A 16,287-nucleotide genomic window follows, 5' to 3' on the forward strand; every position below is an offset into this window, starting at 1 on the left:
CAATACTAGTAATATTATGAATGAGCTAAGATGCTAATTTTCACAATCGTGCAGCACATTTTCCTTACAATATTGATATAAGATATATGCTTTTGATTGCTTCAGGTTCCTTTCCACTCTCTCCAAAGAGATTGCTTTACATAGGTTGTGTACTCAACATTGAATTGGTCTGCAAAAATATTTTGCTGATTTTGCAATTTATTTCTGCACTTTCAGCTAGATATATGATTAATAGGGAATATCATGTACAGTGCACCATCTCCCTATAATGTCTTAAGGAGCCAAACAAGATAGTGTTCTGCAGAAATGTGTATAATAATTAGATCCTTTAGCAACCATGTACATCTTCGTGCATAAACCACTGGAAACAATTTTCAGTAATTTTTACTTCTATTTTAATACTTTGTAATATTTATTGTTCATATCACATTTTTCACTCACGCAATTTATTTGATCATATTTGATCATATCAATGATGCTGATGCATATATGTTGTGCTAATATCTATTCAACTGACTGAAGAGATTATTTCTCTTAAATGCAAGTTTAAATTTTATAAAGAATATCAAATAATTAAAATTAAAATACTGCAGTTTGTAGAAATCTGAAATGAAGGTGGAAAACATTGGAGCCAGTTTACACAACAGGGATCTGTGAAGTGAGAAAGATAGAGTTAATATTTCACACCGAAGATCTTCAGGCAGAAACATCAAACTAACTTTCTGCCTCTACAGATGCTTATGACTTGCTTGATGCTCCCAGAACTGTGTCTTTTTAAACTTATTGAAATCGTTTCTATTTTAAAGGATTATGGATGTTAGCATTTTAACATAAAGTGGTCTTTTCATAGAAGTAGGTGATATAGATCACAGTACCACACTATACACATTGATCTGATTATTTGTTTTTCTCAGATTGCAGGCACCTCTCATGGCACAATCACATTTATTTCAGCTTTGATTATTGACTGATGTGCTGATGTACATGAAGGAGACAGAGTGAGGCTAGTACGTCAGCATAGGTAAGGTTTATTGCTGGGGGACATCTTAGTGGGGTGTTACCCATGGTCATTAATGCTAAATGGGTTCGATTATCAGACACGTTGTGACATACCTCTCTTCACATTCCACTCCTTTAATTTCTGTGGCTAGTTTTGCACCACCGAACAGAGGAGCTTTCTGGATTCTTCACACAGAAGCCAAGATTTTCTGTTTTGCGTCTGCTCATTCATCTAAGTGCTGAATTACTCTGAATTGGCATTAAGAGTCGTTATCACCCCAAATTTCTGCTCAGATTCCTTTGTGCATCTTTAAATGTAAAAATCATCTGTGCAACCTGCAGCATTTTAAAGGATTGTATAAAGATATGTTTCTTGTTATGAGTGCTAATGGATGCACTTTTACTAATGCAGTATCTTAAAATAAAATCCTATCTACTGCTGTTGTATCATAACTTTGTACAACTGAAAATAATTTTCAGGCACTATTATGAATGAAATAGTACCTGCACTATTGTGAAGCACTTGTCAAATATTTAAAATAGCAGAGGTTTTTATACAGGCCTATTGGCATCCGTGTAGCTAAACAAAAAGCTTGATTTTAAAAGTCTAGTGAAGCTGCAAAAGGATCCACAATTAGCAGAAATATGAATGGTGATTGATTTTATTTTGGATGTTGCCAACTTTGCCAAATTTCAGTGCCGGTTTTGTAAACTAATGGACAAATTCAATTTAGACTTGACATGGCTTGTTCTGTTTGATCAGTTTCTGCTGAATTGTGTGGAAGCAGACCCGAGTAGAAACAATAAAATATTGTGTTTTCACGAATCCAAATAGTCCTACACTAGTCAGTTGTAAAATATTTATTTGCCATATGAATATAATCACAATTTTAAATCCGTACTGAGAAAAATAAGTGAAGTGCACCAGGATAGAAAGTATGCAGGAACAGATTATGCTCCTAACTATTCACATTATACAATGCGAAAAATTAGTGAATGGTGTATTGATCAGGTACCAAGCAAAGTCCTGCAACACTCCATCTTCAGCCAATTACAGACCAATATCGAAGAGTACATTGGGGTCAGTCTGCAAGGGTGCTTGGAAGTTCTAATCATTGATAATTCACTGTGAATCTGCTATTTTTATCATTTAAAAGTAAACGAACACAATAAAAACTTACTTGAAAGTTAAAAGAGGCTTAGAATTCATCATTGATTTCTACGAATCATTAAAACTTTGTGCACAACATGTGTGAAGCTGTTTCAATCTATTGATTTCCCCACTCCTTCTCGCTCAGTACTAATTACTGGTCTGCTTACAAAAATCTATTAATTGTTGATCACAATATACACTCAATTATTCTTTTTACTGCTACAGCAGGTGACAAAAGTGTGGAGGACAGGAAAGCTTGATACAATTTAGCAAAGAATCAACTAATTCACGTTCCCAAGCTCATTTGCTTTATGCATTCTCAATGAAGGGCTACTGTTGCAAAGACTTGTACTTCATGACATGGCACCAGGCTCATGTTATTGCATCCTCCTTATCTTGTTCATTGCTCACTGTTCTTATTGGCCATGTAAACTCTGAGTAACAAACTACACCTTTAAAACACACAAAATTGGCAGATATATTTGACCTGGAAACATGTCTGTGGTTATGGAGCTATTGTTAACTTTTAATTAGTGAAGTTCTTTTAATTAGCACAGTTCTCTGAAAGTATTCAGAAGCACAGGCAGCCTATTGCAATGGTATCGTGGTGGACCACTAATACTCATGGTGTTTTCAAATTCCTCCATGGTCTTTTCACTTTCTTCCATTGTAATCTCATTTAGCTGCATTAATTTACCTGATATTGCCACTCCTTTAATTATAATCCCTTCATCGTTCCCTGATTTAATTGTTTCACCATTGAATACCACAGCTCCAGTTGTCAAGATTATAAGGTCAGAATTTCCTGCTAAATCATTATGCCCTCTTACCTTTCCTCTCTCCTACGGGGTGCTCCTCAAAGCAATATCTCTTGGACCAAATCTTTCATCATTTGTCCAGATATTATGTGGCTTGTGTCAGTTTTTATTTGATAGCTGTCCGGCGAAGTGCCTTGGAATGATTTGCTGCGTTAATAGTACGGTATACAGGCCGCCTCTGGGTAACGAACAAGCTCCATTTTTACAAACGTTCACCAGTCTGAAAATACGCAATAATTATGCGATGTACCTCCACTGTAATGAATGGCATCAAGCACACGTAAGACTGATATGAATTAACAATTATTAAAAGTCGAGAGGGAAAAGCAACCAGTTTTGCCAAAGGGATTAACATAGATAGGCATAACAGAGTTTTGAATTGAATATTATTGTGGGAGCTCGTCAGTATGTATTGATGGCCATAAGTTGGGTGCTAGTAACCTACAGATGGCCTGTATATTGAAATAGCATTTCACCACGACAACTAACTCCTAAACTATCAATTCTTCCCAATGCTCTGCCAACAGTTAATTTGCCCCAGAACTGGACAAAGCATGAGAGGTGGGTTGTGCATTCAGTAAATCCTATAAAGTTTCAAATCTGTTTTACCAAAATATATTTGCTGACAAAATGTGAAGGCAGAACTTGCTTACATGTTCTGCAGAATCAACAAATTTCAAATTTTCTGTGACATACCACGATGATGTGGTACGATTATAACATATTCAATAAAGATGCACGAGGAAATCATGATAAAAATATATATATCCACTTTCAGAGCATGACATCTCAGTGTTCATAAGGGAACATAAATGATTTAATTTGTGGGGAATCTTTACAGAACTTAATAAAAAATGATAATGATGAAAATAGTCATCATATTGTAAGTGGGTAGAAATGTTATTTGTTCTGTTTTGGCATTTCAGTGTTAGTGTAAAACCTCTGAGTCAACAGTGAGAATTTCTGGCAAGATTATTTATCACAAGTTTTTAATTTTCAAGTTTATTTATAAAGGTCACCTTCTGATTATGTGGCTTTTATTTGGTTGCTTGCCTTGTATGACCAGTGAACCAATTTCAGATTTTGTTTTTGGAAAAATAGGCATTTAATTTTATTGCTTACATTTTTCACACTACAGCCACATTGATAATTATTATATGTATAATATTTCAAAAGAAGCATCTTGTGAATGTGGAAGCATTTTGCTCATCTTCTGCTGGTCAGAGATTTGTTTGTTTTTAATCAATAATATTGACATTATTGTTACCTGAACCTTAACAAGACATGTAACTAGAATGCATTTTACATATGTTTTGTCTTGCTGAACATTAACTGATAAAATGTTTTACATTTCATAATCAAATTTATACAGTGGATTGCATGAAAAACAAGAGAACAATTCATCTTTTTTTTTATACCATGTGCATGTCTTGGTAACATGGAAGCTTCATTTTAAAATAGCTTCCTTATAAATCTATATTTTTTCAAATGACTGCAAATGGAAATGCTGGAGGTGCTTGTAAACTTTACAATGGAAGCCTCCAAGCCTTCATTAAATTAGAAAAAACCCATTGTTATCATGCAAATACTCCATTTAATGCCATTGCTGATTATGAAAAGTTAGTTTTCAGATTTCACAATAGAATTTTTTGAATGAGAACAGATCTGTCACATTATGACAGATTTTTGCATACACTATGCTTTGACTTTAAAAAAAAAATCTGTTGACTCAATTGAAAAGTGACAGGGCAATATTTAACCTGAATAGAGGCAGGTTGACTTCTCTTATTAAAAGTGACAGTTAAGGACATTTCTTTCTTTGTTTTCCTTGATGTACGCAGACAACTGTGGTCTTCTAACTACGGCGTGAGTCTTAATAAACACAAAGTCAGATGACTTTTTAAAACAATTTTATAAACAATCTGTTTTTTGAGTGCCTCGTGCTGGTTTAATGTAATGAGGCGACATTTCCTTTTAAGTATCAAGTTTTTTTCCCCCTCTGGGTTGGACTTCAGTAGATGAGCTTCAAGAGGCTCGCTAATCTTCCAGAGGTCAGGAGTGACAAGCCCCGAGGTTCTTACTTTTGCATGTCCTATTTTCCACAAGTAATTGTTGACAATCTCATTTCATTCGGAAGCTACCACTTGAATTTCCAAACCTCATTTTCAATCCTTGCTTTTGGAAAAACTGGTCTTCATACAACATATATATATATATGATATATATCGGTGATGCACCAGTCAGATTCTATGTTTCTATCCCAATTAGTATTCCTTCAGGGAAAATATTGCACCATTTTGTTTGACATCAAAACAAAAAAAAAAACACAGAAGTGTCTGCGGCAAATTAAAAATAAATTAACCTTCACAAACCATTTCCTTCTGTTTCCTGATTACTTTGTTACCAGGAGGCATTAAGAATAATTTCAGTGGTGGACACTGCCATTCTTCTCTGTAGCAAGGTGAAAATAATTTTATTTTCATCACCTTTTTTCTGTGATGGATTTACTTGAAAAAAAATAATGACAGGCTTCCTCACAGCAGCTGACAATCCTGATGTTGAGAGTGGGCAGACTGAACAGGCCAGAGAGGTACCTCTGTACCTATTATGGCAAAAATCGATACTGCACTATCTAAATTGCACCTCCCATAGGAGCAGATCAAATCCAGGAGGGGGAAGTCATCATTCTCTGTGAAAGCTCCTGCAAATTCAACCAGCACAATTATGAACAGATTTTCAGAAAAAAGAAAACTCATCCACCATAAAATTAATTGTGCACTCAGATGCTGTGAAGTGTGCAACAACACATGTGCCTGATTCCAAGGGAAAAAAACATTTCATGAGCAACTCTAGCCGCAGGTTATTGTATGCCTTGTAAAATCTGCAATGTACAATCCTAAAAACTGTTGTTATGTGCGAATGAAGTAAATTACCAATATTTCTTATAATAGAAAGAATGGGGGAAGAAACCTTGAAATAGTGATTATTTATTTATTTTTTTGCTGAGTGAGTCTGTAATTATCAACAAAGAGCTGCCTTTGTTCTACTTGGAATAAAACACACAAACACTGGGACACAGCCAAACACACACACACACACACACTGCAGAAAATAAACACCGCGTGAGCATGTTTGAAATTTAAATTGCTTAAGAAAAGATTATGAAAAACTGTGCTGATGATTATTGGCAATGAGTAAAACCCCATCTGACATAACACACTGTGGATCGGAAAGGGGCATCAGACAAGATGTCATCCATCAGGCTGCAACCACCAGCTGGCTATTGCCGATCTGTTTCCGCTTGCTGTAGTTATCCCACTGAAGGAAAATCTCTAAACAAGGCTGTGAATTGGTTTTCATGCTTGCATTGACAGATTGGAAAAGCAGTTTGTTCTACCAAATTTAACAATGATATATCATTATCACAACTTTGGGAGAAATCTATAAAATCAATAAGTTTGTAGCCTAACTAGGATTTGTATTGCTTACATGCTGAGCTTCTGTCAAAGTAAAAGTGTATAGATTGAGTCACAGGCAGATCAATGGCATTTGTGGACACTAAGCTCAATAACAACCCTTCTGAAAAGAAATAGATGTAAAAAGCAAATTTACTAGGAAAAATAGCTAATATCCTTTCTGTTTGTAGCTGAAGCACTTTCCTGCCACTATTGGCGCTGGCAGCTCTAATGCTTGCATCGTATGTGCTTGCCATTCCGAGTGTTACTGCTTTTAGATTCTTGCTCCCTGTGTACACTTGAATGCTCCCATTTGCCGGGCTTGTCGGAAACTGGCCAAGAGAAAAAAAAGGGCCTTTATTGTAAATTGAATAAAATTCTCAGCCTCACGAAACTAGGCAGCTTTTATACACTTTGTACTGGCAAGGATTGCTAATGGAGAAAAATAAAGACATGTAATTAAATAGTTTAATGAATTTGTATGTCTTTTGTTTGAGTGTGACGTGGAATGTGTGGGGCTGCAGGGTGACACAAAGAACTTGGCTGGTACTAAGTAACGTAGGAAATTTGTTCTTTGAATGATACCAAAGGTTTTTATACTTCATTATCACAGCATGCGAAATTGCTTGTAGTAAATGATTTGGATTTTTTTCTTGATTAAACAAAAGAAGCATTCAATCCCCAGATTGTATTTTTCTCTGCAGAAGACAATAAATCAGGTTTTTTTTTTCTGTGGTGCCATGACTCTGAATGCTCAGATGTTAGTGATTTTTTTAAAATCTTCCAGTGAATATGGTACTTTCCATTCAAATGATAAATATAGGTAATTTATATATTTTTTATTTTTTAACTGAATTAATTTATTTCAGCATCTTGCCGTTCGTTTTCTGGAAGCTCAAAGTCTTTCAGTCAGTGGGCTATTTAAAAAAAAATTCATGCGTGAGTTTTCAAATGATCAGGTGAATTGAACTCAGTGCATTTTTGAGTGCGTTTGCACCTTGTGAAGTCGTGCAGTTTGGTCCCTTACATTTTCCTTGCCGACCTTTTCACTTAACTGCTTGAGGTTTCTTAAGTTGCACACTTCTACCCAAGTCTCTAATTACTGTGTTACCTAGCTTGCATCTAACATGGTTTAACTCCAGCAGCAGGTATAATTTTTAAAAAGCACAAATCATCCCAGTGAAATTGGAAGAGCATCATTTTCTCTCTACTGGTTTTAATTAAACTGATAATGTAGAAAAAAATACTTTTTATTGAAACTCTCATACAGCACCCAGGTAAGGCGATGGTTCCTTATTCAATTAAGTTGTAGCAATAAGAAACTGATTCATTTTGTATCTTCAAGGAGATTAGGAATGAGTCATTCCTTACTAGTCCAACAACCTGTTATGCTATTCCATGGTAAGAGGTGCAGCAGCATGGTAATTAAATTACTCGGCCAGTATCCAGAGGCCTGGACCATTGATCCGCAAACGAGAGTTCGAGTCACACCGTGTCACTTGGGGAATTTCAGTTCAAGTAACTGAATAAACCTGGAATAAAAAGGCTGGAATCAGTAGCAGTATGCCTGCCTGGAGGAACTCAATGGATCAGACAGCATCTGTGGACAAACGATGTTCGGGTCAAGGCCCATCCTCAGACTGATAGAGGTTAGGGAGGAGTGGGGGAGAAAGCTTGAAAAGAGGTGGGGGCAGGACAAAAACTGGCAAGTGACAGGTGGGTACAGTTGAGATGACTGTTGTGAGACTCATCTTGCTCACTAAGGTCCAGCAGAACACGCAATCTGTAATCCTTACCCAGTATGGCCCATCTGTAACCCCCAAACCCTTAATTCAGGGGCAATTATGGACGGGTAATAAATCTTATCCTTGTCAGTTATATCATATCACATTGAATAAATAAAATAAAGCATAAACTGGATAACCTAGCTGGATAATGAATGGTTCTATCTTGTCCTGTGCTGCGCGATTGTGATCAGTAGCAAAGGTGAATGATTTTCACTGATAGCACTTACATCAGGTCATCTTTTGAATTAAGCTCAGAGCCCACCTACACATATAGGCAATATGATTTAGCCTTGTTGATGTGTAAAGATATTCCCACTGCATCAGGTAAGAACTGCCGCTTAACATGGATTTTTTCTTGGGCAACAGGAAGAATATAAATATGTAGCATAGAATAAAGGCCACGCACCTTTGCCATCCACAACCTTTTCTTTTCATGATGAGACCTTTTTAATCTTTTTTTCACTCCAAACTCATACCCTTCTATCCATTAATAAATCACGAATTGATCCAATTCCCCTGTGAATGGTTCAATGAGTTCAGTATTTACTGCCGTAGGTGGCAGTCTATTTCATAAGGCAATGATTCTAATCGACGTTATTTCAGATGCTATGTCACAATGCGGTATTCAAACTTTTATTTGATATTCCCTGATTTTGTTGTTTGCATTCCCTTAAGAAAGCACACCTTGCATTCACTGTATTTTTCTAGCAGTTTGATTGCAATTAGATAAACATTTTAAAGGCACTTATTTCACAAGGTTTAATTTACTTAATGCCTCTCCAAGGGTAGAATCTTGCCGGTGCAAAACAAGCTGTATCAAAATGGCTGCGTGCAACGCTCTCAATCCATCGACAGACATTGAGAGATATTAACAAACATCGATACATGTTACAGTTGAGATAGTAGACACAAAATGCTGGGGTAACTCAGCGGGCCAGGCAACATCTCTGGAGAGAAGGAATGGGTGATGTTTCGGGTCGAGACCCTTCTTCAGACTGATGTCAGGGGAGTGGGCAGTACAGAGATAAAATGTAGTCAGAGACAGTAAGACTGGTTGGAGAACTGGGAAGGGGGAGGGGATAGAGAGAGAGGGAAAGCAAGGGCTACTTGAAGTTAGAGATGTCAATGTTCATACCACTGGGGTGTAAGCTGCCCAAGTGAAATATGAGGTGCTGCTCCTCCAATTTGCTCTGGGCCTCACTCTGACAATGGATGAGAGGCCCAGGACAGAAAGGTCAGTGTGGGAGTGGGAGGGGGAGTTAAAATGTTGAGCAACCAGGAGATCAGGTAGGTTTAGGCGGACTGAACGGAGCTGTTCAGCGAAACGATCGCCGAGCCTGCGCTTGGTTGCAGTTGATATGATTGGATGTTGGGAGGGGAACATGCAGATATCAGTTACTTATGTGCCATTTTAGTATGAGTAGCAAATATGAAGTTTACCCCAGAGCCATGTAGTTTTTTCCACTACCTGCGTAACTTGCACATTTTGACCACACCAGCAGAGCATCCACTGGAGCTTTATCGGGCAATAAAATAGTATGGATCTGTCACTGTGTTGAACTGACCCTTATCAAAGTCAGTGTTAACATTCTGGGTGATTTTGGTAAGTAATCTCCCCACATCATCGCAGCTCAAAAACGTAAGTCTGACCATCTTTGGAGGAGTTCTTTTGAATATGCCTATTATACACATGAGAGCATATTCATTTGCCTTCAAAATAACTATTAGGAAGCGAGTGTGCTCTACTGCACTCTATATCATGTATGGAAGCTTCCATCCATTGATGAAACATTCATTGGACAGTACTGCCAGCATTTATTGCCCATCCCAAGTTTCAGAAGATTCAAGTAAGGGGCCTTTTTGATTTACCATACACTATACAATTAAATTATTCGCAGGATGACTGGCCATTCATGGAGCATAGAACAGGACAGCACAGGAACTGGTCCTGCAACCTACAATGTCTGTGCTGAAGATGATGCCACTATAAACTAACCTCAACTGCCAACGCATATTCTATTTACCTCCATTCCCCAAATATACAAGTGCCCATCCAAAAGCCTCTGAAATGCCCCATCTTATGTGCCTCCACTACCACTGCTGGTAGCACATTCCAGGCACTCCCTATGCTATGTGTAAAAACTTTGCCCTGCACATATTTAAACTTTGCCCCGCTCACCTTAAAACTATGCCCTCTAGTCTTTGACATTTCCACTCTGGGAAAAAGGTTCTGACTATCTCCCCCATCTAAGTGTCCTATAGTTGTATATACTTCCATCAGATCCCCCTCAACTCCCTGTATTCCAGAGAAATTCAAGTTTGCACAACCTCCCCTTGTAGCCGACACCTCCTAATCCAGGCAGCATTCTATTAGAGTCTGAAGAAGGATCTCAACCTGAAACCCCATTCCTTCTCTCCACAGATGCTGCCTGTCCCGCTGAGTTATTCCAGCATTTTGTGTCTATCTTCAGCATTCTAGTAAACCTCCTCTGCTCCTTCTCCAATGCCTCCACATCCTTTGTGAGATGCGGTGACCAGAATTGCATCCAATATTCCAAACACAGCCTAACTAATATCTTAAGGAACCGCAACATGAATTCCTGACTCGTACTCAGTGCCCTAACCAATGAAGGCAAACGCTACATATTCCTTCCTTCTACTTGTGTTACTTGATAGATCAGCCATGATTGAATGGCGGAATAGACTTGATGGGCCGAATAGCCTTATTATGGTCCTAGAACATATAAACTTACCACCTTTTGGGATCTTTGAGCCTAGATCCCAAGAGCCCTCTGCACATCACTGCAGTTAAGTGCTTTGCCATTAATTCCCCTTCCATTCCACCTTGCAAAGTCTAACACCTCTCACTTGCTCACATTTAACTCCATCTGCCATTTCTCTGCCACTATCTGTGATTGCTCCATGCCCCTCTGTATAGTTTGACAGCCACTGTCCACAATTCCCGGCAATCTTACCAAATTACTAACTGACCCAATATATTTACATCCATGTCATTTACATTCCTTTTTGGATCTAACTGAATGATTTGTTTTCTGGTTCCACCATGCTGAAAGATGGGAGCAGGGGGGTTGATATGAACAACGTCACCTGTAAGACCCCATCCAAGTCACAGTCCATCTTAATTTTGAAACACTGTATCATTTCTTCACTCTCATTGAGTGAAAGTTTTGGAACTCTCCATCCAACAACTTTGTGTGAGTAAAGGGGCTGTCCCACTGCGGCGACCTAATTGGTGAGTTTAGAAGAGCTTAGGATAGTTTGAAAAAATGTCATGTTGAAGACCACCTTCAATCTCCTTTGACTATGTTGAAGACTAGCTTCGACTAGCTTCAGGAAAATTGGACACTGAATAGTGGAGAGTGAAGACGACCTCCTTCGACCTCCCTTCGACTGTGTTGAAGACTATGTATGACTACCTTCGATTACCTACGACTACCCTCGATTACCTATAACATGCCGATCTACTATGACCTACTTTGACTAAACCTACGAGTAAAAAAAGTATCGATTTTTTTTACATGGCGACCTTTATATATTCGCCGGCATTTTTCAACATGTTGAAAAATACACTGCGACCAAGCTGAGGCCTCGAGTATGCAGGGACTACTCTCGAGCATGAATGAGAGTCACAAAGACCTCCTAGGACCTCATGGTTGAGGGCAAACTCGCCAGAACTCGCGGATTAGGTCATCACAATGGGACAGCCTCTTAACTTCACCTAAAGACAACAGTAATTCATGCAAAGAATCCAACAGCACCTTCTTATGGAAAATTAAGGAATAGTGATAAATGTTGGTTTTCCCAATTAAAAAATATACAGTTCAGGCGAGGCAAAGTTGCCAAAGGCCCTTCTCTGAAAGAATATTAGTGAATCAGAGTATTGGGATGAAGCATTATTGGTAATATTTCAGATTTATTTAGTTACCTGAATACGAATTCCCCAGCTACTATGGACCAGTCTCTGGATCTTAAATTCAGGTTGGAATAATATGTCCTGCACACAACTGGTGCTGCTCTGAACTATTAGTAATGCTAGTAATGCTCTCTATGGATTTGGACTGATATGAACAATGCTGCAAAATGTGCAATTGGTAGCTGGGAAACTGAGAAGAAACACTTACTGTGCTAATGTTCAAACAAGAAGTGTTCCCAAACTCAGTTGGCATTAATGAACAGTGTTACGATGGCACCTTCGACTATGCAGAACCCCCTCAGTACTGCACTCGATCATCAGTAAGGATATTTGTACTCAACTCTGTAATGGTATGGGTCAAGCAATGGTTCAATGTTGAGCAGGTCTGTAAAGTATCAGATTAAATAAAATGTGATTTACAATAACACTGGCACACTTTTATCTGCCAAACATAATTTATAAATTGAATTTCTAGCAACTATTTCTTTAAGTCTACGGTCTCTTGGTAGTTTTATTTTTGTGTGGAAAAGTTATTTTGTTAAGAAACATTTTGCTACCTTCTGCAAGATATAAGTTTAAAGTATCAATTTCTGACCAAAACCTATAAAAGAGGTTGAACAAATGTTCAGTTCCAAAAAGAAAGTGAACATGGCAACATGTAAAGATTTAAATTGAAATCTATTTCAAATTAGACTTTTAGTTTAGTTTAGTTTAGTTGAGAGACACAGCGTGGATACAGGCCCTTCGGCCAACCGGGCCTGCACCGACCAGCGATCAATTTAGAGAAGCTGATTAACTTACAAACCCGTTCAAGAAGGAACTGCAGTTGCTGGAAAATCGAAGGGAGACAAAAATGCTGGAGAAACTCAGCAGGTGAGGCAGCATCTGTGGAGCGAAGGAAATAGGCGATGTTTCCAGTCGAGACCCTTCTTCAGACAAACCTGACTTACAACTTACAAACCTGAACGTCTGTTCAGTGTTGGAGGAAACTGGAGCAACCAATGTGTTCACATGGCGATCATGCAAACACCATACAGGCAGCACCCATAATCAGGATCTCTCGTGCTGGAAGGCAGCAACTGTGCCACTGTACAACTGTGCCACCCTAAAATGTTTCACTTAAAAAATGTTCATATTCAGAAAAATTGTGTCATGTAAAACAAATAATGATGGTGAATACCTGTGTAACTAAATGATGATCAGCAGTCAGCTTTCAACTGGAGGGCTGTGGAGAAAACAATTACACATTTGTTTGTGATTCCAGAAGTTATTTAATAAGAATAAGATTATTTCATTATTTTTTCCAAATAAAAGTGCAATTTATCTGCACAACTTGTGCCAGATAAATAATAGTTATATTTGGAAAATATTGGTTCTGTACATTTTGTTCCTAAAAACAATCAAAATAGCAATGGGTTCTTGATGTTATGAAGCAGTTTATGGTTAATGTAGAATATTTGGCAGCGCAAGTCTACCTCCTACCGAGTAGCATTGAAACACCAATGGCTGGCCTTATTGATTATTGTTGGCCACAGTGAACATCACCTTTGCTACTAAAGTGGACAGAAAACCCACATTGACCAATAATTGTTGGAGATAGACACAAAATGCTGGAGTAGCTCAGCGGGACAAACAGTATTTCTGGAGAGAAGGAATGCGTAACGTTTCGAGTCGAGACCCTTCTTCAGACTTTGTTGAAGGTTGTACTAGCTGGCTCTTGGGGACTGCTGAACCAGAAGGGGGATCAAGTCAAGTCTAGAGGCAAGAGAGTTTATTGTCATGTATCCCAGATAGAACAATGAAATTCTTGCTTGCTGCAGCACGACAGAATATTTTAGGCATAAATACAGATCAGATCAGTGTGACCATATACTATAGAGTGGGACCCGTTGGGTCCCAGCATCACACGGGAGGGTTGGTCACCAACGCAATACTCCACCTCTCCACCAATTCCAATATTGCTCACCTGTGGGGGGGGGGGCTTTCTATTGTGCTAGTATGGGTGTTGCGGGCCGAAGGTACTGGTTTCCAGAGGGCTAGTATAAACTTGTTATAAAGGCGAGGCAAACAATTTGGCAGCAGCCACTCGTCAACCAAAATTCATTTTGTGAACACAAACTTGGCAGCAGCCACCTAACAGCCTCAGAGAGCCGTGACCCTCCCACTTCCTGGGTCTGGCAGAGACTGAGTGATGGACTACACTTATGGGATTTATAGTCCCTCCCCCTGCCGCCAGAGGGGGCAGCAGAGAGAATGGGGATTTAAAAAAAAAACATTAATATCTCTCTGATTTTTCATCGATGGGGAAAAACCCTCTGGCCCCGGAATGCGGAGGGGGGGCTCTGAGCGAGGTGGCCAAAAATGACAGCCGTAGGTGCTGGCATTCATTCGGAAATCACGCCACAGCGAGCCAAAAGCGGTCAAGATCAGACTTTTAGTAATATAGATATATATATATATATACACACATAAATACACAGATTAGGTGCAATAGGCAGTTAATTATGATGTGTCAATTATGCCTGTTGGACTGATTCTAATTGTCCATATGGAAACAAGTGCTCAGATTGCGGACACCAATCTAACTGCATCAGTTAGTTCACTGAAAACGTCTCGAGCAAAACAGCCAGCAGATGTGGTTGGAATGGCTTAATAAAAAATATATACTGAAAAGTTAATTCATTTGTAATCAGAAGAGGTATATACTCAGTTAATGTCTGGGATGGGCTAGGTTGTCGATGGCTTAGTACTATTAGCACCGGGATACAAAGATGGCCAGATGGGCCGACCCATCTGAATGATGGCAACAAAAATGGTGGCGCCCGCATGTGTAATATATGCAAAACGAATTTCACTGTGCATTTGCATATGTGACAAATAAAACAATATTGACTATTGACTATTATTAATTTATTATTCTTCCAGTTTGTTTTCCGGCAGAGTGGGGAATGCACCATTTCATGTATTGCTGTGATCCAAAGAAGAATGCAGATGCTGGACAAGTGGGAAACATCCATTTAGAAAACTATAGAAAAAGAACCATGAAGGATGATAAGTTCCTTCAGGATGAAAATCTCTCAAATGCTGAGCATGTTTAACAGCAACCATTGGAATCTTCTATGTTTAAGAGCTAACTGTATTTAATGACACTGAGATTTTGTCAACTCTCGATAAATAAAGATGTACCTTAGTCCCTTGGATCTGACATCAATTTCTTTAGACGCCATTTATTTTAGATTGTCTCTCAGTGGGTTTTTACTTCATAAGAAGCAGTGTGCCTGCTGGCATTTTAAGTAGTCGTATGGGAATTCAATACCTTGTGGAGGAATAATGATCATAAGCTAGTCAGTAAGACTAAGTGAACTTGCACTGGTGCAAAAGAGGGTGTTTCCCTTGTTAGGATTGTGGTTGAAGAATTGCTGAATGACTGCTCTGAAGACTCTGTGAGCACATAAACTGTCCAATTCATTACCAACCATAACAACTAAGAGGATCCCAACCCAAATGCTTACTTTCCCCTGTTAGTTATCTCAGTCCAAATATTGGAGGAGTTCTATCGTTTATCTCACTGTCCTACAGCTAAAAGATGAGCGAAAATTAGCCAGTGTTTTAATGCTACAGTATTGCCTGGCCACCCTAGATGTCTCTCCAAATCTGCTTCCAGTAACAGTTGCGGGAGAACTGAATTGGAATAGTCTTAAAACAGGTGCAATTGGCAATCATCTTCAGAGATATTGCAGTGGATGTTGATGTTAAGAAGGAGGAAGAGACTGAACATTAGATAGAAGAGGGGGGGGGGGGGGGGGGGCGGTCTTCCTTCCGCTCCCCCACCCTCACATCAGTCTAAAGAAGGGTTTAGACCCGAAACGTTGCCTATTTCCTTCGCTCCATAGATTTTTGTCTACCTATGAACATTAGAAGGGGTTGGATTGTGGTTGGTCTTTAATCACAGTTGGGGAAAGTAGAGGTATTTTATAGTTTACTGAGCCAAAACTGACCTTTTAAGGGCAGCACCATGGTGCAGGGTTAGACTTGCTGCCTTGGAGTGCCAGAGACCCAGGTTCGATCCTGACTACGGGCGCTGTCTGTATGGATTTTGGACGTATTCCCTGTGATCGCATGGTTTTTCTCCAGGTGCTCT

At 38.9% G+C, this 16,287-nt stretch overlaps 1 long non-coding RNA gene across 1 annotated transcript; it reads left to right on the plus strand.

Moving 5' to 3' along the window:
• The first annotated feature begins 529 nt into the window (after nucleotides 1–529).
• Nucleotides 530–15,343, plus strand: LOC129705403 (uncharacterized). Its single transcript, XR_008724904.1, has 2 exons — nucleotides 530–1,021; nucleotides 15,072–15,343. It is a non-coding gene; the product is annotated as an uncharacterized LOC129705403 (long non-coding RNA).
• The last annotated feature ends 944 nt before the right edge of the window (nucleotides 15,344–16,287 follow it).

This window comes from Leucoraja erinacea, chromosome 17 (assembly GCF_028641065.1).
Source record: "Leucoraja erinacea ecotype New England chromosome 17, Leri_hhj_1, whole genome shotgun sequence".
NCBI lineage: Eukaryota > Metazoa > Chordata > Chondrichthyes > Rajiformes > Rajidae > Leucoraja > Leucoraja erinaceus.